Here is a 22107-nt window from a genome sequence, read left to right as displayed (position 1 = left end):
AAGTTTTGTTTGTAGATGAGAATATTGTCAGGGCGCACAAAACGGGGGGAAATCACAAAAGGGGCCAATATCAGTCCTAACACATTTCTACAATTATCCTGATGGGCAGAAAATTCGGGAATGAGCGAGGGGGCATGGCACAGTGACTCTGGGCAATGTGAAAAAAGCAATTTTTCAGGATCTGTCTTCATTTACATTGACAAAGGTGTGCAGTAATAAAATCACTGCAAACATGTTGTGGTTTGACCCGGTAAAGGTGTGCCCATTATACCATTTAAGGGTTACGGGGGTGACCCCCGCTCTCTTTAACTGGTAGAATGGGTCCAGGGGTTGCGGGGGTGTCCCACGCATCCACTACATGGATTGCGGCGGCAAAACCACAGCCTTTTTGCCACGATTATTTGTGTAAACAGCCATCCTCGCCGTGATTTTAACACATCGAACCGACAAAGATGCGTTTATGTGCCTCCCTCACGAAATGGCTCAACGAAAAGGGAGTGAAATACAGGTGGGGCTTCTCCTTCTCTATATCCTTTGCGGTCGACGGCTATAGCTAGCAGTTGGTGATGGAAGATGACATACAGAGGGTCATGGCGGAAGTGATGGGAGGAGGGGAACCGACAGATGGAGATGTAAAAAACCCTGAAGACAGATGTTGGCGTATAAAAGGGCCAAACAGGCGAAAAGTCCCAGGTTCAAGGACGTTCTTGAAACTGAACACTCCCTCATCTAAGCCTTCTTGAGTTTGATGAAAGTTACCTCCTCGGGGGAGGGGGGCCACATGGAGGGGCACTACTGAAGTTTATGTTTTTTTCCTGTTTTGTTTAGGTCTGTTTGCAGGACTGAGAGTTGTTCTGAGAAGGGAGTAGAGTTGGATAGAAAGTCCTTGGGGGAAAAGATAAACATCCCTGGGGGAGCTGGACTGCCTTGACTCGGGGGCGGATATTTTTTGAAAGCGCAAATGGCACTTGTGGGACAAGGGGGAATGGAAGGGTGGGATCGAAGGACGGTGGAAAGGGAATGTACAGGGTGCTTGTAACGATGAGGAGCACTAGGAGTAGGCCCGCAGGGTCGGGTCCTATTGGTGGCCTGGTGTTCATCCAGTGATGTTAACTGAGGGTTCCAGGCAGTTTGGAGGAGGGTGGGGGAGAGAGTTGAGGAAGGGGGAGAATCAGGAAAGGGGAGGAGGTTTACGCATCCTTATAGGATTCAGGGGGAAATTGTTCAGGAAAGAATGTGGTCAGCTCAAACGGTAAGGTTGAGGTATCTGAATGGCGGAACAGGCTAAAGGGGACAGGGGAGGATTGTTCCAGGATATGCACATTAAATGTCAAGAGGTTAAAAAGGTCCCTGGTAGCCATAGATTTCCTAAAAAGGTATGAACGTTCTCATCCTTCAAGAAACATGGTTCCTTAGAGGTGAGGAACAGAGTATTTCCTGTGGACTCATGGGGCAGGCCTAATGGAGTTCGGGGGAGGCGAGAAAAGGGGGTGCTGGTATCCTCCTACATAAGAGATTGAGAATGGAGGTGACGAAGGCGTGGACTGAAGGGGACGGGAGAGCAATCTTCCCGACAGGAATCATGAGAGGAGCCAGGTTTACACTTGTGGCCTTATATGCCCCCAATCAGGGCCAACTGCATTTCCTGAAGCCCATGCTGGGAAAGCCCTTAAATAAGGGGGTGAGGCACCTGGTCCTGGGAGGAGGTTGTAACATGTGGGGAAATTCGCAACTGGACAGAGGGGACATGGGGGCGAAGGGTACAAGGTCCACTTCTGAAGGGGAACAGAGTTTGCAGGTGTGCCTCGACACACATGGACTACGGGATGTTTGGCGCTTTTTTCACCCGAAGGAAAGGGGATTCATATTTTACTCTGCACCACATGGGACCCATACTTGCATTGATTACCTTTGTATCACAAGAGAATAAAGGGATGTCGATATGGGATCTGACATTCACCCAATAGCTTGGTCCGATCACAATATGGTGTCGCTAGACTTATCCTGGACGGACCTGGAAGCTAGTAGTTCTAAGTGGAGATGTAATGAGTGGACCCGGTGTTCAGGGAAGAGTTTGGGGAGGCGATACAAGAGTATTTTGACTTGAATGATAAAGGGGAAGAGGGCCAGGAAACGGTTTGGGACGCGGGCAAGGCAACATGGAGGGGGCTGCTGATTAAAGAAGGGGCTCGGAGAAAGAGGAAGAGGAGTTTACTGGTGAATAAGTTATGGAAGGAGATAGGGGCCCTGCAGAGAAGAATTCGGGACTCAAAGGAGGACGCGGGAGTATGGGTGGAGGAAGTGAGGGGGAAGATTGAGGAACTCCGGCTTCTGGAGGAGGGAACGATTACCAGGAAACTTCAGTTCTCTAAACAGAAATACTATGAAAAAGGGGATAAGGCAGATGCGCTCCTGGCTGCATGGTCAGCATGCTGATTGGCTGGTATCAGGGGTGGAGAGGCCAGAGGGTACTGTGGAGAAGTCATGGGGGGAATTGGGGAGTCATTTGCACGCTTCTATGAAAACTTATATAGGGGAAGAGACTGACCAGACAGACAAGGGATGGGGGGCTACCTGAAAGGGGTGATGTTACCGACTCGAACCCCAGGAAAAGCCCTAGACATGGAGTCCCCCAACACAGAAGATGAGATCATGGTGGTAATTCATAAATTACAGCTAGGAAAGCTGCCGGTAGAAGACAGGTACTCTGCAGGGAAGACATTTGCATTCATCCTGGTCCCACACCTGGCTAAATTGTTTAATAGCATCCTGGACACAAGTCGGTCCCCCAAAATGTGTGTACAGGCTCTTATCTCTGTAATACACAAAGAGGGCAGAGATCCATGGTTCTGTGGCTCTTACTGGCCGATCTCGCTTCTAAATGTGGACGCAACACGCTTTACGTGAGTTCTGGCTTCAAGACTCGATTTGCACATGCCACGGCTGGTCCACCCCGACCAGGTTGGTTTCATACAGGGGGAGACAAGCAGCAGATACGATGCAGAAATCCCTATAGTAGCTGAAGAGGCCTGTGGTAGAGGGGGGGGGGTCCTACGCTTCTCTCTGTAGATGCAGAAAAGACAGTTGACAGAGTGGATTGGCAGTTTCTAGAGGCAGTTTTAGTAAAATTTGGTTTAGGGGTTAAGTTGTGCTGCAGTATTATGGTGCTGTACTGTGATCCAAAGGCCTGCATGGCCGTGAATAGAACGTTCTCACAGTGGTTTGGGCTGGATAGAGGTACAAGTCAGGGCTGTCCCGTCTCGCCATTACTTTTTGCTCTTTCAACGGAGCCTCTAGCCCAGAGGTTGCCAGAGGATCCTCAAGTGACAGGCATTCCTGTGTGGGGGTTGGAATACAAATTGGAGCTATATGCAGATGATGTTTTGCTACACCTTAGAAACTCAATGTCATCTGTTCCAGCAGGTAGTTGAAATTATGGAACACTACAGAGCGCTCTCTGGTTTTAAAATCAACAAAGGGAAGTCCATCCTATTCCCGCTGGAGAGAATCGGGGACAAAGAGCTGCGGGAACTAGCCACGCTGGGGATGCAGGTCAGGGGCAGGGGGGTATCAGTTACGGTATCTGGGCATAAACCTAACAAGAAAATGGGAGACCTATTTGAGGCAAACTATTCACCCCTCTTACAAAAGTTATTCAAAGATTTGAAGAAATGGGGAAAATTGACAATCTCGTGGTTGGGTCGACTGAACGCCATAAAAATGAACTTCCTCCCCAGGATTCTTTATTTCTTCCAGATGCTTCCAATTCAAATGCCAGACTTCATGTTCCACGAGGTGAAGGGTTGCCTTCTGAGATTCTTGTGGGAGGGAAAGAACGCCAGGGAGGTGTAAGGAAGGCATGGTATCACAATGAGACAGACACAAGTGATCACAGTTCAAGGGTGTTTATTAAACTATAAATGGGTGAGATAAACACATAATCTAAACCTAAATCTAAGAGGGAGCAAGCTACGACCATCAAATAAAAATAATACAGTCCAAGTGAAGTCTAGTTAAATTAAAAAGGGCCTATACTAAACAAAAACTATTATCCTTACCACTATGCTACAAAGTAGTGTGGGATAATGTTCACAAGTAAGGAAAGAAGTGTTCACAAAATGATAAGTTAGGATGTTATGGCCGACGTCTCCCATCCCAACGTTTTTAGCACGGGACAAGGCGGAACTCTTGAGCACAGCACACTCTGGGGTTTCTGTGGCACAAGCTTACAGTTCCTTTCCACAATATCAGGGCCTTTTGTGCCCAAGTCTCGTTCATGCAAAGTCTCTTGCTTCAGAGGGTCCGATATGCTTTAAACAACAAAACAAAAAGTTCATTCTGGTCATCTTCACGTCGGGTGATTATCCTTCAGCCTTGAATCCCCCTCAGCCGGGCTGCGATCCTTTGCTGAACGATAGCCTCCCTCAGACAGGCTCAGACCAACAACTTCACTGTGGACATCCCTCAGTCGGGTTCACGCTTGTCGTCGTTCCTGGCAGTGTCACTATTAACCCCAATTCGCAAGCATCCCTCAGTCGGGTTCACATTTGCCCTTATCATACAGTTTATTTTCCACAACATGTCAGACTTTCGACTGTACGATGGATTTGACTTGACCCTCATATGACCATTTTGACATTTCACGACAGCCTCCCATAAGACCGCTTGGTACCTGTAGTTTCAATTCAACCTAGTTCCATTCATTCTGTTAGTTCAGGAGAGGGGTACCAGCCAGAGCCTTCGAATGAGCACCCACATGGTGCTGGACCACTCTGTTTCTGGTACCAATTTCACTTACTAAGACCTCTATTATCTTCTTTTCTTCATTTACAATGTCGCCGCTGCAACCTTGAGCCTAACAGTCTGCTCCACTATTCCTCCGACCCACCGGCTGTGCTGAACTTGCTGGCTTCTCTTTTGCTGCTGGAGTCAAGGACGGTGGTACCATGATCGCAACCGCTTCTCCCCGCCCTGCCAATCAGTGCGGGAGGGTCCCATGTACTACTGACATTCGTCACACCATTCACTAGCTGCGATTGCCAGTCTTATGCTCCCTTTCTCTGAGGCTTCGTGGATCTGGGTTGAAAAAGGCAAGGGCAATTCCCTCCTGGTCATCCTTTCAGGTCCCACCGTCTTTCTCTTCCGTTTGAACTGCCGTCCCGGAATGGCTGCTTCCTCATGTGTTCGGCCTTGCTTAAAGTGTGCTCTCGTGCTCCGCCTTTTATCCCTGTGGGAAAGGGAAAGGGCAGTCAGGTGTGTGTAGTTATCGGCAACTGCCTGACTCTGCCTGGCACTTGTGTTGGGACATGCCAGGTAAACGGCTCTGGTGTTAGTGCGTTGTCTTTCACGATGTGAGAAAGTGTTTGTGTCAGAAAAGGGGGAGGGGGTAGAGTTTCTAAATATCCTACCTGGTAGCGTCAGGAAAAGGTGTTACAAGGAAGGTGATACCGCATCTCACCCTTCGGTCTCCTACTTCCACTCCCCGAAGACCCCCCCCCCCCATCCAGATGATCCTCCCGCACTGGTCCACCCCCAGGAACTGGGTACAATAGCGATGGCCATGTTCTGGACACCTGCATGACAGATCCCCGGGGACCAGAGTGTGAGACACCTTCAGGTTTCTCACAGTGGCTTATGAAACCCTAGTACTTCCAAAGGAAAGGGGCAGAGTAGGGTTCCCAGATATTTAAGTATATTATAAAGCAACACAACTTAGGGTCCTGATACCACACCTGAGGGACCAGAGGGACCGCCAATGGGTAGGGCTGGACAATTTCCATCTTCAGCCGGCTACAGTGGGGGAGTGGATATCGGCACCGAGGGAGTTGTTCCCGAGAAGGATAAGGGAGCACCCCATCTTGGGAGTTATTTCGTGTACTCAGTGACAGGGATCAGAGATGAAGGGCGTGACAAGTTGGCCCTCTCCCTTGAGCCATCTCTGGGCCCCAGGGATCAGGGAGCAGATCCCAAATTTTGAAAGATTTCAATCATGGTTTGAGGCAGGGCTGGAAAGGGTAGGACAGTTATGGAAAGACGGTCAGTTTATCTCGCTGGTAGACTTTTAGTAGGCACTGAGCATTGGGAAAGTGTCAGTATTATCGTTCCTTCAGTTGAAGGGATAGTTACGGCTGGGCATTGGAGGGAATTAGTACAGAGCGAGCTGACCCGCTTCGAAAAAGTACTTGACTCAAGACAAGACATGAGGGGGTTGATCTCCTCCCTATACGGGACTGGTGGAGGCTGAGAGGGGGAACACAGAGAAGCTAAGGGCCAACTGGCTAGGTGATCTAGGTGTGGAGATGGGTGAAACGCTACGGTGCAAAATGTGCTGAAGGGCATACAGAGTCTCAAACGCATCCCAGTACACACTGCACATGATTAAACTACTCCACAGATGACAGTATGACCCAAGTGCGCCTTTCCAAGATGTTCCCGGAGGTGAGCCCTTACTGCTGCCATGAATGCAGGGAAAGGGGGGGGGGACTATTGGCACGTGTGGCGGGTATGCACAAAAGTCCAAATGTATTGGGATGATGTGTTTGGCTGGATTAAGGAGTTGGAAGGAGTCTCCAGAACAAAGGCTCTGCTTTGGTCCTATTTGGGTTAGAAGGTGAGAAAGGGGAGTATGGCAGCTTGCCGCATCCTCCACATTTCCTGCTACAAGCAGCAGGAGCATGTATGGAAACACATTGGAAGAGGGTGTATCTCCCGAATAATAAGGAATGGATAAACACGGGGAAGAATATATATACACGTGATGGAAAGGATTACGGCGGCCATACATGGTAGGGGTGGGAATATGGCGATGGAATGGGGGCGTGGGGGTGAATTCCAGACCAGGTTTATACCTTTGGGGAGTGCCCAGCTGGATGAGGGACTGGACGGAAGTTGATTGGAAGGAGCTGATGGCTAAACAGGGGTTATTAAACTGGACTGTGCAGAGGAAGGACGATCCGATGTAAAAGGGATTTGAAGGAAAACGTAAGACTTCTGGTAGTGTAGATGGGACGCACCTCAATAGCTTTGGTTCCACTTGCATTGGGTGCAGGTGTTGTTTTGAGAGGGGAGGAGCGAAACAGCCACATGACTTCATGTTAGCCCAATCTGAAGAAATGGTGAGATTTTTTTTAATTTTTTTTTTTAAATGGGAATGTATCTTATAATTGGCCGTACTGCATTTTGTAATGTTGAAAAAGCATCTAGGTTCAAAAGGTGCACAGGCCTGAAACACAGAAAGCAGTCAAGTTAGGAAGTTTTGGAGAAGAAAAAAAAACTACATTCACAAGGTGCACAGGGCCTAAAATGCAGACAGTCCGTTTAGTAACAATTATGAAAAAACACCACAGAAGATACCAACCATTTGAAAAAACACCTAGATTCAAAAGGAGCACAGGCCTGAGCCACGGAAGCAGAAAAGAATAGCAACAGTTTGAACACCTAGATTCACAAGGTGCACAGGGCCTAAAATATGGAAGCAGAGTCGATAGCAACAGTTTTAACCCCTAGATTCAAAGGCTGCAGAGGGCCTAAAGATGCAGAAACAATCAAAGTAGGAACAATACTTGACAGGGCACCAAGATTCAAAGGTGCACAGTGCCTATAAAGCAGAAACAATCAACATATGAGTAGTGGTTTGGAGAGTGGTCGCGCATAGTGCACAGTGTTCGCTGGATTGTTCATGTGCTAGGGGTGGGTTGCCAGGGGTGGTGAAGGAAGTTTCAAACTGTGGTGGAGGGTGTGTCGGGAAGGGAGATAGGAGGAGGAGGCTTCTCGAAGGAGAAGTGCAGAAAGCTTGGGCGAGCTGGGGTTGGAGGCAGAAGAGGAAGCACCTGGATGGCTGGCTGCAAGAGGGTGGTAGGTTTTACCAAGGAGTGGCAGGGTGCTTCCATTCACAATTAGGCCAGATGCAAAATGTCGGACTGACACTATTAGGCTAGATACAAAGTATGACCAACCCACACAACCAAGCTAGATGTGCATTATGGCCAATTTACACAATTAGGCTAGTTGTGACATATGGCCAACTTACACAATTTGGCTAGATGCAAAGTATGGCTAATTTAGTAGATTCAATAGCTGGGGCTGTATAATTGTGTGAAACGAGCAGCTACCTCGCCACAACCAAGCATAACTTATATATGAAGTGCAAAGTGCCACCAGACTGAGTCAGCCTCGCAAACATATTTTGATTGAGGTGTATTTGCATTCTGTCCCTGCAGCTATCAGAAATGCATATGTGACTTTTAACCTGTCGTATGACACTGCAGGCAAACAGCTGGAGGTGTCAGCAAATGCATGTACTATAATGTTTAGCATGGAGCACTGCATGCATGAGCGGTTGGGTAAGGATTAGCAGATTTCCCCTCTCAAACAGAATTGCCTGTAAAAGATTGTTACACCCTCGCAGATTGGAATCAGTCAAAGCACAAAGGCGCATAGGCCCATTTGTTGGAAGTTTGTGGTGGAATTCCAAGTTATCATGCCAGTTCAAACGGCCCCATTAACTACATAAACAGGCATGCCACTTTCAACAGTTGAATGCATGCAGCTGCAGTAAAACATTACGCTGGAATAACACTGGTATGGTGTTTTGATTTTCTCAGAGTACCCTGATAAAATACCCAAGGACACCACTGAATCCTAGGGAGGGACACACTTTTATATTTCCAAATAATCTACCAATAAAAATGGCAAGGAAAGCAAACTTCGAGCCAAATTGTACTTTTTACAATTTATTCGTAGGAGGAAGGTTTACATGGTCTTTGGTAACATTCTTGTGTTAGCTTTAGTGCCCTCTGAATCTAGAGTCTCAGTTGCATTACAGCAGGCGAATGGCTAAGAATCTGATACTGAAACTTGAGGGTACACCTTAATTGCAAACAATGCACTACATTAAAAAAAATGCCATTTCACATTAACTGTTCAACTTTCCTCTGATATTTTACAGCTGCAAAAGGGTCATAACTGTCAGCCACTGGATTGCTTTATAAAGGTGGTCACAGTAGGAATTATACCACCTGGAGAGCAAGCAATGATTTTATTTCCGGAGACGGGCATGCTTTGACTGACAAAACAGACTTTGTTGAACAAACTGTGCGGATGGGCCTCTTATCACCTTAACCCAAAATAGGTCTGCCACTTAAGAAGCAAGTGCATGTTTGTCAAGAAAGCAGGTTGACTGTACGAACGGCTGGGAGGGAATAGATGATGCTGTAGAGTAAAAACTAACCCAAGTCTCTCTGAACCACACAAGCTTACACATTTTATGCATTTGGCAACAGTTAAACACTCCCACATATTGTACTACAAGTCATCCTTCCCAAACATGATTGGTTAAACCTATACAAAGGAAATCCAATCTTCTCCAATTCAAACATTCTCATGGGTCACATTTATTTAGCTACCATCATCAGCTCATATTCACAGCACACCCCTTTTCCGGAGTTTTCTGTGGTAGGTTATGACATCATCACATAGTTACACATTTAAACAAAAACATAATTCATTACAAGTTCCAGCTTGCCTGGGACCTTCTAACCCGGACATGGCGCACATGGTTTGCAAGAACACTTCAAATAATATGAGGAGGGGGGAAAATAAACAAGTTCCCTTTGAACTGGCGGTAAGTATCTCATCCGCCCAGACCTGCTGGCATCCTTGTTTCACGCTGATCTAAACGACTACCAATTCAACACGCATGGCTTCCGGACACAACCTAAGAAAATAATCGAAAACCATAAAGTATTTGCCACTATACCCGTAGGTGTCCCTTCACTCCAGGTTTATTACTCAGTCACAAACAGATGGCCGGACTCCCCTGTACAATGAATAACAAGCACTTAAAAAGATTGCATCTCCTTTCTGCAATTGTGACAAGTTGTAAAAACACTCAACTGGCCAACTGATATTATCTCAACTGCTCATTGACCTTCTGCTGCCTCCAACCTTGCTAAACCAGTTTCCCAGTCACACAGAGTTCATCTCGCCAACGCAGATTTCAGAGCCCACTCAAACTATGAGAGAGAGTTCACGGCATACAGATTTTAAATATTCACCATGTACTGCAAACAAGTATCCCTCAAGACCCCCATGTACGTATGTTCAAGACAACTGTGTCCTCTTCACAGTGAGTTCATGACAAATCTTTCCCGCATGTGCATTTGGAGCTCCTTGTTCCCCGGTGTCTAGGCACTACATGAAACACCATACTTACGCCTTTTATACTTGCATCAACAGTTTTGTCATTTATCTTACTATGTGCATGCAGATCTAAAATATATCAACTTAAGCACAAAGTAACACTAAAAGTAACATCTCTCATTCTTATTAACTATATTAAATACATGTGAAATTGCAACATTGCATCAATATCGCTGTTCCCCCAGTCACCAATATGGTATGAGAGAGAGTTCACGGCATACAGATTTTAAATATTCACCATGTACTGCAAACAAGTATCCCTCAAGACCCCCATGTACGTATGTTCAAGACAACTGTGTCCTCTTCACAGTGAGTTCATGACAAATCTTTCCCGCATGTGCATTTGGAGCTCCTTGTTCCCCGGTGTCTAGGCACTACATGAAACACCATACTTACGCCTTTTATACTTGCATCAACAGTTTTGTCATTTATCTTACTATGTGCATGCAGATCTAAAATATATCAACTTAAGCACAAAGTAACACTAAAAGTAACATCTCTCATTCTTATTAACTATATTAAATACATGTGAAATTGCAACATTGCATCAATATCGCTGTTCCCCCAGTCACCAATATGGCGTGCGCAACGTGAAATCCTCTCTCTCATGGGGATCTTTATCGACCACCCCAACACGACTCTACATGGGTTTAAAATAAGTGTAAAGGGGGCAAAACCCACCTCGATGACACTCCTGTTTAAACAGCATTTGGTCAAAAAGGGTAGGTCTGATCTGAAACTGCACACAATTTGGAAGAAGGTACATTTCTGTTCCAGCATTTTAAAAAAAACGAAGAGCATTGTCAAGGCAAAATTACACTTCTACAAATTAACTTTGTGACAAGTTCAGAATTTTGAGAAGTAATTATTTTCTATTGGTGCGATTGCTCCCCATAGAAAATGCATCACAATTGTTAATAAATTGCTTCCAAGTAGTGCTTTTATTTCAGTGAATAGTCTAGAGGATAAGAAGAATGTTAGTATTTTACAAATTTAGATGCGTGTTTCTGGAAAGTTACTTTATTATGCCGAAATATGTTACAGGAAGTTACAATTTCTATTAACCGAGATCAACAGGTGTTTCTCCAGAGTACACATCCGCCGACCAATAATGTAAACAACAAAAAAAAGCACTTTGTCAGCTGGAGCCATAAAATGTGGGTGTGAAGCCACATCACCAACTGCACAGTCCAAATAGTTGATAGCCAGCGAGAACAAGTCCCTGCTGGTTTTGACAAGCAAGAAAAGACATTATCTTGTAGCTGTGGTCTCTGTAAAAGAGCAGTGGGAATTACAAATCCACCCGTCTAGTGCGTGTATATTCCTGCTCTCTTCCGCACGTAAATGTGACGTTCTTAAACAGCGCAGCATCGTTATGTGGCATTATACAAGTTCAATGTTGTACTACATGCAATTCTTTGTTTGTTTTAACTTGTGCAAGAGCCTTTTGAAGTATTGCTGTCTAGTCTGGTAAGGGTAGGGAAGCTCTGGCTTTAAAATGTGTTTTATTTAACAGAAAATTCATGCAGGTTGACCATCTCTGCAAGGAAAGGTGATCTGTTAACCAGAACCTCATCTGATCAAACTCCATGCAAAAAGAATAGTGTGCACCTGTGCTCGACTGCACCAGTATCCTGGTGCACAGCTCCTGCTCTCCCGGGGCAGGTACAGAGCTCACAGCTGTCGTGCACTGCACTGCAGAGGCTGCATTAAAAGCTGCACCTCTGTCCCAAAAAAACAAAAAGATCACAATTTTGCTAAACTATCAGCATGGTGGCAGGATAATCTGGAAATATCAGCCATACTAATAGCAGTGCCTGGAAAATGCCTAATACTTATGCACAAGCCAAAACTGTTGGCTTTGCCCATGCTTGTTTTTAACAGGACTTAAGTGAAGAACACAAATAGTGCTTATACATCGAGTGGCTGAAGGCAGACCTGCTCAAGATACTTATTACACCAATAACAGCTCCAATTAAGTAATTAACCCTCAGAAGACTGTTTTGAAAAACACTCGCAGGCACTTTGACTGCAACGTTTGATGGTAAGGCTTGAATAAAGTGAGCTCAAAGAAATCCCATGGGGAGGTGTCTTGAGTGGGGAGGGGCAGGATCTGGGTGGGAATGACCATAGGGATTAGCATGGCCATGGGCAGTCAATGTGTGAGTAAATAACCAAACAACACCCACAATCTTTTTATCCCTCCTCATATACAATTTCTCCCCATCTGTAGTCTAACAGTTTCGGTTTATAAAGCGCCACATAGCCAAAACTAAAAATGCAGCAGCCCTGTAGTCCTCCGCAATATGAGTGCCACCAGAAGAAATGTAACACCTCCACCCTGTAGGCACTGTTCATACATAAATGCCCCTGTTTAGTAAGGAAGGCTCGCTGGAGCCACAGGTAAGTCCACCATGTAAGTCCTGTGTTAGTTACATCTCCCAGTAAGAGTATGAGGCCCACTGGTGCCCACCACCCAGGTGACTGCCCCCAGCATTGCTGGGTGGAATGCTACAGCCAGGGCACATTCCATCTATCACATTCCACAGATGACAAGACACTCACAAGACATCCACATACAACGCACACCAATCTGAAAATATGAATCATACGATACCAACCCAAAGTGCACACTCTCGGGGGCCGAAATCGGCCAATCATCCACTATAGTCTTCAAATATGTTCAATAGAGAAATTCCACATTAATTCAAGCCATGTCAGTATTCAAAACCAATGTTCGTCAGAGAACATTTTTAAGATTCACTTCTTTGAAGAACATTGGTTTTGAATACTGACATAACTTAAATTAATTTGTAATTTCCCGATTGCACGTATTGTAAGACTATATTAGATTATAGTTTGGCTGATTTCGGCCTCTGAGAGTGTGTATGGGATGGGAGTTCCCATATCTTGGGAACTTTGTTTTGTAATATCTAGCCACACCCAGACAGGAGCAGGCCAGTGAACCAGATACCACGCCCTGCAAACCACCGGAGACGAATGCGCCCCCTTCAGGTCAGACAACACTCCTGCTTTCCACCGAACTTCAGCAGACGAGGACGCTTCAAAGGAGACGTCCGACCGCCCCACCCCCCTGCGTGGCAAGCACGGTTCCCATTCACTTGGCTATGAATTGTGCAAGCTCCTGCATGCCACTACAGAAATAGCACTTAATCTGTGCACATTCACCCTGCACTTAATCAGACATGCACAGCAGTCAGGAGTGCAACGAAACCTACATTTCGGGGGTAGTAGGGGAGAGGGGCTAACTGGTTATGAACGGGGTCACTTTAGAGTAACTGAAAACTTAGAGAATCCGACCCTCTGTTCTACCCCAAGGGTTGTCTGGCGGGGAGCCCATATATCCTATCCCCCTTTCCCCGCCTATCCCTCTCCTACCAACCACCACACACCCCAACTCTCACCCTCTACCCACCAGAATCAGCTCCCCCGTCCAGCATTACAGATATGACCGCACCTATATTTCCACACAGACACAGAATTACACATTCACTCCCTCATGTAAACATCCCATTGACCACACACACGCTCATTTACATGCACACCCCGCCCCCATACATCATGCACTCATTCACACACACATTCATACATACATAACATACACACCCCTTGCACACATGCATACATACATAATGAGCTAACATGCAACACCCTTTCACACTGCTAGTTTCAGAAAAGGGGTCCCACGCCTCTCTGCCTAACAAGAAGCAAGTGTGCACATCAGCAATCTCCCCTCGGATCATGTGAAAGAACACATGTTGTTATAGCACTGGGTGCAAGCAAACTAAAGTGGAGCTGAGTCGGGGCCCTGCCAGACCCAGGAAACCACAGAAGGGCACTATCCCACTACAGCCGCAGTCGCGACCGGAGATAAGCCCGCTGCCTGCCGCCATGATCTTGCTCAAAGTTTGCGCTATGTTGTGGCTGGCTGGCACTCCAGTCAGTCAACTGCAGAAAGCACACAGCGTCCCACAACTGTAGCTTCCTCTCTTGACCCTCACGGGTCACAAGAGGAAGTTGCAGTCCTAGGTGAACCTAGGAGCTTGGTGGTCTGATCTGCTCAGATCACCGAGCTCCCAGTTTGTCTGACGGACAAAGACGCCTCTGGCTCAGTGATCTAATCTGCTCTCCAGCGCACCAAGCCCGAGCTGTTTTTTTCAGTTGTGGTGTGTGGCGTTTTTCACAATCTGTACCGGATACCCTGGAGGCTGCTCCGACAGCATTGTGCAACATTTTACCGCTAAGAAAAGATTGAAACACGTACAGCATGTGTTCAATGGGGCACCTTGCCAGCTGTAGGAAGCAGAGCGTCGGTAAGCGCACTATTGCGAAAACAAGTTAATTGGAAAACTACCAAGTGTGCGCTAAATAAAAATGTATTTCAGTACAAATTAGTCATTGTGAAACTTTTTTTTTAACACAGACATAAGCTAAGTATCCCACTAGACCCGCGGTATCAACACAAATACACATTTATAGTGAGTACACAATTTCCGCAGGTTGCTGTATTTACTTAAGGTTTTTCACTGGCCAGCATTTTCAGAAGCGTCAGGAAAGCGGCTAAATCACATGTCTAATCAATAATTTGAGGTAGGCAAACTTTTTTTGTACTCTCAGATTCGCTGCTGCCGAATTCTTTATCAGTCACATGCAGCGCTGCCGATTGGGCCGGCTCTCGCCTGATCCGAGATCTGGCACCAGATGTGTAGCTGGATCTCGGGATCCGGCCAGTCAACAGGGGGGGGGGGAAAGAAGGCGACACCCACGAGCACACTGTAACTTCCCCTGGGGACCCCGCGCAATGGGTCACCAGAGGAAGTTACAGTCCTCAGCCACGACCCGGTTTATTTATTTATGCAATGTTTGTCAGATATATGGACCCGGATTCCGACAAACATTGCATAAATAAATAAATATACAGGTATCCGCCAAACATTGCATGAATAAATAAATACCCCTATTAACATTGAAACTATCACACACGATGCAGCCACCCAACTGCTTTCAGAGGAGCTGCACGAGCTGTGCCAGGGGTGGTTCAGGTAAAAAAGAAAACGTTGCTTATGGCAAACAGAAATCACCCTGTTTAAATGGTACCCAAGGGGGAGTTTTTTTAAAAAATGAGATGGGATGCAAACTGCTCAGCAATACTGGTCAACATTATTATCCACATAGAAGCGAGAAGCGTGGCCAAATCATGACTCGGTATTTCGGGGGGATTTGTAACGCTAGTTTATGCACGTTCTGCTTCCTCAAACGATCTCATTCGAAATCTTGCTATGTTCAGCGAGCTGACTTTTAATCTGCCCATTCTTTTATGGCTTTCAACTGTGTTGCACAGACACACCGTACCCAAATGAAGCCTGGAGCTGGTAGGTCGCCTTTTTTCTTTCACGCTACACATTTGTGCACGCAGGGTGGTTTTCACACAAAATGACTAACCCTTTTCGAAATTGTTGTTATATGTTTGGGGTAAACATAGGTAGGCTTGCAGCATATTCAGTAAACAAGGCACAGTTCATCTTGATACATGTTAACCTATTGAGGAGCAGGATTTCTCATATTCTAGTTCCTCAAAAACCGGGACTATGGGCCTCATTACAACCCTGCCAGTCCGGAAAGAACGGTGGTGGTAAAACCGCCGCCACCGTTCTTCCTGGACTGGCTGATTAAGAGTCCTGCAGGCAGGAGGTGTCACTGCTGCCAGGTCTGACTTGGCGGGTTTAACACCACCCACCTGCAGGCGGACATGGAGACACCGGCACCATTACAGCATGGTGCCGGTGTTTCCACTTCCCCATGGAGTCCTATGGGGATTCCCATGGAGTCCTATGGGGATTAACAGAATTCTGCCTCCGGAATTACCGGGTCACCGGGGTTGTAATGCCCTGGTGATTCCGGCAATCACGGAGGCGGAATGGTAATACGAGTCCAGCGGTAACCTGCCGGAATTTCCGGTACGGTTACTGCCGGACTGTGTCAGATCAGTAGTTTTATTGACGTTAATCCCCAAGTATTTTACAGAGTTCGGGGCCCGGTTGTAAGTAAATTGTTCGTTTGACTTGTGTTAGTTACATCTGTAGGATTCATTCCAGCAGAAATTGTCCCATCTTCTTTTATAGTTTCAGCTAAAGTGGCTGGCGTTTCTTGAATCAAAGAGAAGGCATTGTTTGCATATAACACTACCTTGTGTGCCGATCGCCACGTGGATACCCATTTTCGTTACCGCTTCTGTATCCAAGTAGCTATTATAAACTTGTGCTAGTAGTGGCACCAACATTTACATGAAGGTCTTCTAAAAGTATAAAGCCATCATGGGTTAGCCCTGAATTATTAGCAAAGGAACACGGGGCTGCAATCACTTTATTTTTGGTTATAGGGGCTTCTATTTCTGAGCCTGTAGGAGTGGAAGGCTATTTAAGTAATGTCCTGCCCTTTGCACATCCATTTACTCTTCCCTTTACAATGTGCAGTGGTCATGGAAAGAAGCATCCACTTTGGGCACCTCCACATGTTGCAACCTTCCATTACAATATTTCACCCCCTCAATGAAACACAGCACTCTCTTGGCCATTATCTTACATACCACTAGTCTTTGGGTTTTTATCAAAGTATAATAGCCCAGTTTCTCTTGGGTCACATTTTGCTTGATCAATTGGGAGGCTCCCCCAATTGCCCTCCGGCATCTGTAACCCTCCATAATGATCGAATCGTCTATTGTGCTTTAAACTTGTGGCAACACTTTTTAGAGCCGATTCACTTGTTCTCGTTTACCAGAGCATGAGCAGGATTTAAGTGGCCCTAAATCGCACTATTATTATATATGGAGCAACTCTATAGTCAATCTTTTTTATTTAATAGCATGATATATTAACATAAGCTTAAGTGACTCAGAATCACCTACAGAGGGGCAGATAGGACACGGTGTAATTAAATGATTTGCCCAGGATCACACACTTTGGTTGTGCCAAGCAGACGGTGTTGTGACATGCACTTAGTTATGTAGGACGACCACCCCTGTGCATTTTTATATGTTGTTCTTTAGGCCACGCCGATGAAGTCTTGGACCATGCCCATCAGGCAAGCCACGGCCCCAAATAAGGGCCCCCCTCAATTTCTTTCCCCACTTAAAGCACTGCTTGCACCAGTGGGGAGGTGGCTGGTGCGCGCATTTTATTTTTATGAGGCAGTGCAGCAATGGAAGCCTTTCCTGAAACTGGCAGCTTCAAAGTGTTGCCGCATTTGTGCAAATAAATGTTTCTGCACCAACACAGTAACACTTTAAAGCCGCTGGTTTTAGGAAACGCTTCTCTGATAAACAAAAAGCCCCGCCTCTCAGCTCAAATTAGAGAGGGGTGGGGGAAGGGGGCTTGAGGCCGGGCCTGCTCAATGGCGTTCCGCGCCTGACGGCAGTTCTACTGTGTGACCCCGGTCACCCCCCTGAAGAGTATCAGGCATGCACTGCACGCTCTTACCTCCCAGGGCCCGCCGACATCCGCTCCCAGTCAGTGTGAAGTAGTGCAGCCCTAGTCCGCTTCATGCGGCCCTTACTGGACGAGCTGCTTGTCATTTTCCGAAACACGGCTTGCGATTGGCGCACTTTCGAGGGACGGGCTCGTGGGTGTGGGCGGTGGATGGGCGGGCGCAGTGGGGTTTGCCGAAGCGTCTCAGTGACAGACACCTTGACCGTGCTAGACACCAGCGTGCATAGTCAGCCTCCCAGAGTTTGACCAAGTCTCAGGGATGATTTCAGGCACAGATAGTTTCCCACTCACCCCTACTTCTCCCAAGTGCATCCTACAAACATAGCCATCGAGGATTGAAGAAAAAAAAAGTGCTGGCCTTGACTGGGCATGAAACAGAGGAAAGGAAAGTGCGAGGTAAAGGCCGGGGTATGGGGTCATTATGCTTGCTCTTTAGGTCGCAGGAGTTGCATGTTTGGAGGAACGGACGCTTCTCACAGATGATCAGCAATCACAGACATGTTTCATATGTTCAGGACGTTGTTCTGCCACAATCAATGATGAGCAATTCAAGATGGCTCCTTTTGAGTTTGAGCAGTTAGGTGCCTCTTGGGGCACCCTAAAAGCCACAGCTATTGTATTAGAGAACAGCTAGCGAGGAATCTGACACGAGGAAGGCGACACAGCCTGCAGGTCAGGTGTTGTTTGGTTATTTGCCCACCCATTGACTGCACATAGCCATGCTAATCCCTATGGACATTCCCACGCAGTTACTGCCCCTGCCCACCCAAAACACCTCCTCCGGGGAACTCTGAACTACTTTTAATCAATCTTTGCCATCTAACGTTACATTCGAAGAGCCTGCCAGTGCTTTTTCAAAGCCATCATAGAGGTAATGGGGCTCATTACAAGTCCCCAGGTAACGCGCTGGTAATTCTGTCAGGATACTGGGTGTTGTATGTTGGTGGGGGAATCCCTGGCCCCCACTGTAGTGCTCTGTGAGCCCCGGGTCTCCCACCACTCCAGGAACGCACACGGAGGCGAAGTAACATGCTCTGGCTCCGCGGTCGCAAATGCCGCGGCCGGGAACGCCCTCTTTATTAATAGGGCACGCAGTGGCATGCAGTGTCACGCCGCCGCGTGCTATTCCCTTAAAGGGGCAGCACCACACTCCTCCTTTTTCATGTGGATAATAAACAATAACATAACACACTGCTTAACTACAATAACCATCTACAACACTCTTAACAGCTAAACTCCCCAATGAGCCCCTTTATTCACAGCCATCCCCCCACTTAGCAGGTACCTCCTTGTCGAGCTCCATCATGAGTCCAACACAAAGTCACTGAAACAAGCAGGTTTCCCTCGCCCTCTCCTCAGGGTGTCCCTCCTGCTCGCCTTAGGGTTGGGGGTCACACTGTCAGCTGGCATCCTCTCAGGGGATCGAGGGAGGGGCTCCACACCCCCGACCTTGTTGGGTATGTCCACACAGTCCTGGTCCACCGGCACCTCAGCCCTGGGCTCCCTCAGCTTCTTGAAGAAGCTAAGGTTCCGGATGACCGAGGCTCGGCCGTCTGACGCAGTTACCATGGACCCCTTGACTGTTATCACGTCCATCGGCTCCGGCTCATACGTTAGTGACAGTTTCCCGCAGGGGTGCCCGTTTCTTATCAGCACCTCATCCCCAGGCACGAGTTGTTGTCGTAGACCTCTCCTGTCATTCTCTTGTTCATTTCGTAGTTGCCGCTCCAGCTCCACTTGTTGAGTATCTATGACCGCCGGCTCCTTCTCCCCCACTTCCGGCAGCAGCCCTCTCGGGCACTGCTTGAAGAGGGCTTTGGCCAGGGCCACTCCCGTTGAGGTGTGCGGTGTTGTTCGTTACACCCGCAGGAATTGGTAGAGGGCCCTCTCCAAGCTCTGTCCTTGACTTTGCGCAATCCGAAAGACCTTATTTAGTGTGTGCATCATCCTTTCAGCCTCCCCATTGGCCCTCGGCCACAGAGGTGTAACCTTCCTATGAAGTACCCTATAGTCTTCCATCAGGGCCGCAAACCGTTCACCTTGAAATGGAGCCCCATTGTCCAAGCAGAGTACTGTGTGGAGACCACGAGCCGCAAATCCCTTTTCCACTGCCACCACCACATGCTCGAAGGCCACCGACTGGATGAACTCCACCTCCAGGTACCTGGAGTACTCGTCGACTACCACCAGGAAGTGCGTCCCCTGCGACGTGGACCCAAAGTCCGCATGGACCACCTCCCAGTGCCGCGTGGCATGGCCTCGATGGCAGGCTCCTTCTGAGTAGGCGACGATGCCTGACAACACACACATGATGCAACATAGTCGTCCACCCGTTTTTCTAGCTCGAGGAACCAGACCTTGAGACGTAGCCGGGTTTTAGTCTTTGCAGCCCCTTGATGGCCTTGGTGTGCCAGGCCCATCACCTCCTGTACTTTTGCCTGTGGGACCACAATTCGATCACCTCTCAGCAGCAGGCCCTTCTCCGAGAAGGACAGCTCCTCCTGTTACACCTTCCCACACCTGGTCATTGTGGCAGTGCCGGCAGTCTGCAATACTATTCTAGGTTACTCACCTAACATGGCCGACGGCACAGTTGACTGTACTACGAGCAACGGTGCTGCCCACGCACGTTTCCTGAATACGCACAGACATTGTCACGTGACTCCATATACAGACACCAGGAAGTCAAGCAAATGCATCGCTACTCTCCTGCACGACGCTTCGTAAGTTTGTTCCTAGGAATGTGTTATGTAGTGACTGTCTGTGTCATGCTGACATGCTGTGAGTCTGTGATGTCGCATGGAGTGTTGGTGTGTGAATGATGGAATATTGTTTATCTGAGGGTTCCATACTGAGGCAGGCAGTTAGAGCTCCCCTGCCTGGGTGATGGTGCCAGTGCTGATTCAGTCCATACTGTGGAAAAAGACCTTGGCCGTGAGGCCAGCGGTGTGGGATGCACACCCGTGGACCACTCAAAAGTGGTTAAATTCGAGTATTTTTCATACAATAATTATTCACTGTAGCCAAAAATTAAATGTAGCTTTATTCATTGCTTATTCGTTTCATAAGCTTTTAAACCCTCTCAAGGTATTGTGATTTAGAGGCTGGAAATGTCACATTGGAGGCCTATGCATTTCGGGTTGAAAACCCTTCCTCAGGGCCTGTGAACATATAAATTCAAGCTGCCTTGTGGTCAAATCTACTTGCATGGTAAATATATAATCAACCATTTGTAAATAGTGAAACAGTATCAATGTCCCAGCAAAAGAAAACATCATACAATATATACAATGTAACAAATCACCCGTGTATGCGTATATCACATTAGAAGTTATACGTTACCAATTGAATGTCATGAGGGTCATGTATAAGCAGATCATTATCATCACAGGATTCATCAAGTTGCAGAAATTCAAAAACAAAAATGAAACGGAAATAAGGATATGTCTATGCATAGAGCGATGTTATTCAAACTAGACTATTTAAAGAGAAATACAACAAAGAAAAAGCAGGTAAACTGACCTGCTGCTCGCGTGTGTGTTACTAGGCTAAATAGCTTCCTTTCACGGAGACGATCGTGTGCGTATTCAAGTGGGCCTGTTAGCGAGTCTAAAAAACGAATGGTGAACTGTCAGGAGGTTAGATGAAGTAGAATGACAGGCGGCCAAAGCCGGGTCTGGAAAGTGTCTGTACCTGAATGAAACTCGCGCAGCGCTGAGCGGCGGCAGAACGCTGTGTGCACTCGCATGCAGAGGGAAACTGGCTTAGTCAGGAGAGGTTGCTGTGGCAACCAAAAATGCTAACATGGTTGGATGCGCTCTGTAATGCGTGTTTGGAAAACAAAGCGGCCATCTTAGGATGGTGTTATAGGCCTATATGTGTAATGTGATGAGTATGAAAAGCGAAGGCTAACTAGACTATACGATGTGAAAGCATAAGTATAAATAACTGGAAATAAAAGATTATATGGGTGTGATAAAGAAATTCCTAATTATAAAAATTCAATCAAAAGTGGTGAGAATAATAGTAAACGAAATTGAAAAGGAAAAAGAGACTGACAGGAAAAAATGAATAGTGAAATAATAATTCATATAAGTCTGAGATACTTATAGGTCTAAAAATGAAAACAAAATTCATACTGGAAACCACAACGTAATCCTAATATGAATGTAGTGCAAAAATTGGACACCAATAATATAAATCATTTATAAAAAAACAACTCAAATCGAATTATTCATTCATCCCTTCTGGTGTCATGGACCCCAACTTTTCAATCCATAACGCTTCTTTCTGGGCTCTCAATTTTTTCATGTTCGCACTCTGTCCTTTGGTGGGGATCACCTACAGCACCGCAAATCTGAGTTGTGCTACTGTGTGGCCATTTTGAGTGAAATGTCTTGCC

The 22107-nt window shown here is 46.8% G+C and overlaps 1 protein-coding gene across 1 annotated transcript in view; it reads right to left on the bottom strand.

Annotated features, from left to right (window-relative positions):
* Positions 1 to 17768, bottom strand: part of SQOR (sulfide quinone oxidoreductase) — a 329005-nt gene extending 311237 nt beyond the window's left edge. Inside the window, exon 1 of the mRNA XM_069624949.1 lies at positions 17697 to 17768. The gene's annotated coding sequence lies outside the window, so the exon portion shown is untranslated. The remainder of the gene's footprint in view (positions 1 to 17696) is intronic.
* Between the last annotated feature and the right edge of the window lie 4339 nt (positions 17769 to 22107).

This window comes from Ambystoma mexicanum, chromosome 11 (assembly GCF_040938575.1).
Source record: "Ambystoma mexicanum isolate Mex_15411 chromosome 11, UKY_AmexF1_1, whole genome shotgun sequence".
Classification (NCBI taxonomy): domain Eukaryota; kingdom Metazoa; phylum Chordata; class Amphibia; order Caudata; family Ambystomatidae; genus Ambystoma; species Ambystoma mexicanum.
The sequence above is the reverse complement of the archived record's forward strand: the minus strand, read 5'-3'. Positions and strand labels throughout refer to the sequence as shown.